Below are 3706 nucleotides of genomic sequence, written 5' to 3' on the forward strand. Positions count from 1 at the left end.
CCAGCATTCCTGTTCTGCCCACCACATGTGTCAGAGTACAGCTCAGTACCTGAAAGAGTTGACAGATACTGGAACATGCATGTGCTGATCTCTGATGAGTTGAATTCTCTGTTGAAGATGGATCTGTAGAAACTAAGTTTCCTTGTCATTGAATTTGAATCCTGGATTTAATTATCTTCATCAAGCTCTTCTGCATCTTGAATAGAATAGATAGAATCGGAGGGATGAAACCCTCTTTAAATGGTCACACATGCAGAGCACACAGCACACATAGTGACATGTGTTCTCTGCATTTAACCCATCCTAGTAGTGGGAGCAGTGGGCAGCTATTGCACACCGGGGAGTAATGGGAGTGAGGGGGGAAGGGGCACCACGGCAGGGCCCAGGAGGTGAACTGGGACCTCTCCAAGTAGCAGTCCACACTCCTTATTTAGGTCTGTTCGGGGACTTGAACCAGCGACCCTACGGCTTCCAGTCCAAGTCCCTACTGACTGAGCCACTGCCGGACAGTCTCTTCATTTGACCCATCCTAGGAGCAGTGGCTCCCCGGGCCATTATGTACGGCGCCCGGGGAGCAGTGTAGGGAACGGTGCCTTGCTCAGGGACACCTCAGTAGCACTTGGTCTTTCCGGGACTTGAACTGGTGGCCTTCCAGTTGCCAAGCCAAGTCCCTGTGGACTTTGCCACCACCGCCCTATAAGCTTAGTAACACTTCTTCAGCAGTGAAAAGCTTTCTTCTCATGGTTGACCTAACTTGCTTACATGTGGTGTCAGCCATTTGGACTCAAGTGCTATCCAAAGGCTTTACCATAATACATTTCTCAGGGCCAAAAGGACCTAAGTGCAGAAGGAGGGAACCCGAGCCAGCCACACCACGGACCGGAACCAGAGCTCCCCCCCCCAACCAGAAATCAATTATAAACCCTATGGGAAACAAAATAAAGCCGCGAAAACTGGACTACCAGGTCCTCCCGGCTAAACATAAACACATCTGCAAAAATATGGCCTACAGCTCAAAATGGCAAAGAGGTATTCTGAGGAGAGTGTCTCCCGGCGTCAGGATAGGCGAGACATCCTTCTCCTCCAGCTTCTCTTTATATATACACGGCTGAGTGGAATTAGGAACACCTGGGCAGAGGCGGAGCCAGGGGCAGACCAGGTGCACCTGGGCAGAGGCGGAGCCAGGGGCAGACCAGGTGCACCTGGGCAGAGGCGGAGCCAGGGGCAGACCAGGTGCACCTGTGCAGCAGGGAGACAGAAAGAAAACAAGGAGGGGAGCACGTAACACATGTCTACACAGACATCCACTCGAAGTCAACAATTGTTCTGAAGAATGTGCTGACATGGGGCTTTAAATTGCCATGCCTCTTTTTGGCTTTCGAGCCCGTCTCAGGATTAATGCCCAAGCACCTGAAAACAATAAGCCAAGACAACAATTTCAATTTTACATAGATTTATAATTATGTTGCATCGTTTATTTTAAGGCACATGCAGCGGTGCCCCTTTCAATTTAAGTAAAACTTGCACCAAAGAAAGAAATTAGTATTTAAAGCCAAGCAAGAGCGATAAAAGAAAATCACGTAATTTGTTGTGATATCACAGAGGATCAAATCAAATCAAATCAGGTTTTATTTATATAGCACATTTAAAAGCGATTTTTGGTCGAGCCAAAGTGCTGTACATGTAATAAAAACACATTACTACAATCACAATAAACGACAATAAATTACAACAGATATATATAAAAAAATAAAATAAAAATAAAAAACACAAGGAAAAGTCAGGAGTCGTGCTCCGCTCTAACTAGAAAGCCAGAGAGAAGAAGTGTGTTTTTAGTGTAGATTTAAAAACGCCTAGGGTCTGGGCCGACCTCACATGGAGGGGCAGAGTGTTCCAGAGCCTAGGGCCAGGATGGTCTGAATACAGTATTTTACTATGAAATAATACAGTAACATGTTGTGAAATCCTCGTAATAATGTATCCTGTACATTCACAGTAATTAACTGTGCCTGTATTGATTTCACTGTGAAATTCAAAATTACAGTATTATATTGTGAACATTACAGGTAAAGACTGTAAAGTGGTAAAACAGTAATTTATTGTAAAATATTACAGCTAAATATTGTGAAATCATGGTAATATTTGACAGTGTATATATAACTCATTTTTGACCAAAATGTCACTTGCGCCCCTCTGGTTCTCACCCCTCGATATTGTAAATATCCTCAAAATAAAGCCATAGTATAATTTTGAAAACTACTTTAAAAAACAAAAATGTAATGAAACTTAAATATACTAAGCCATATTGATAATTCCAGACACTGCTAAATGTAAATAAAAGAAGGTATATTTATGATATAAATATATTCAGTAATGTTGTTTTCTTCATGTCCCACTTTACTTTTCCCCAAAGAAAAAATGTCAGAAACCATGTCTTGTTCATTGACCGTCCATTGTCATTGTTTAGGTCCAAGAGTTAAAGGGCCCATGTCATGGCCATTTCCACTGATCATAATTACATTGTTGAGGTATACTAAAATAGATTTATACTGTGCAATTTTCCAAACTCACATTGGTTTCGCATACAGCATCTCTGTCAAGCATGTGTATTCAGCAGTATTCACTTTCTCCACTAAACGACTCGTTGGAGCTCTTGCCCCCCCCTCCCTGTGAGCCTAGTGTGCTCCGATTGGTCAGCTCGGCCACTCGTTCTGATTAGTCAACCACCAGAGAGGCTGCGCCCATGTCAGTGCTTTTCCCGGCTGCTCTCAGCGTAACATCAGTCTTATCATGGCGTCGGTACAGCGGTATATTTTATATACATATATATTTTTAACTGTTGTTATAGAAGAGTGTGACGGCCTCAGGGCCTTTGTCTTACGGTGGGGTGGAGCTGAAGAGGGTAATCAGCGCGATCACGGACACCTCCGTAGCCGGTGCTATTAATCCCAGCGGCCCGGAGTCTCTCCAAAGCGGCTGCAGAAGGACGAACTGAGCGACCCTCTCCCCTCGACCACCTGTCTCTGCATTTACCACAATAAATGTGCCGTGGTTTTGTAAACTCGTGTATGTCTCCTTGTCTTTCCGTTGTGGCCTACGAGCTACTCTCATAACAAAGAGTAAGTTATTTTTACCCGTTATAAACTACTACTGTTTGATGAGAAATCAAATCATGGTTTGCTATATATGAATTCAGGGAAGAAAGGATAGGCCTACTAAGTATTTCCATTAAACTTTATTTTTAGAAATGTACAAAATGAACATAAATATACATATATACACGGTATATCATCCATTCCTCCTCCTCGCATCTTGCCTGCGCACAGTCGGTGCGGTGCCTTTTAGCACCCTCAGTAGTAGTAGAATCCCTTCCCCGTCATGGATTGTCCGCCAGGATCTGGCTGGACGAAATCAAATGCAAATCACAAAATATTAGAGAAACTTAGTTGTTTTAGATTCGTTAGTAGTAGTTGTGTAATGAACAGCTTGCCTGCTAATATGCTAACCTAGCTTTGTTTACCTTGGTAGCTAACACGATATGAACGTTAGCTTGGAGGAAAGGCAACTATAATGCAGTGTAATAAAACTACTATGAACAAAAGCTAGTGGTTCATATTAGGCTAGCAATAACGTGTTTATAATTGCAATCGTATACGGGTATTCTGCTACGTTCGGTCATACAATGTAACTTGCATGAATACATTGT

This window comes from Trematomus bernacchii, unplaced genomic scaffold (genome assembly GCF_902827165.1).
Source record: "Trematomus bernacchii unplaced genomic scaffold, fTreBer1.1, whole genome shotgun sequence".
In the NCBI taxonomy this organism is placed as follows: Eukaryota; Metazoa; Chordata; class Actinopteri; order Perciformes; family Nototheniidae; genus Trematomus; species Trematomus bernacchii.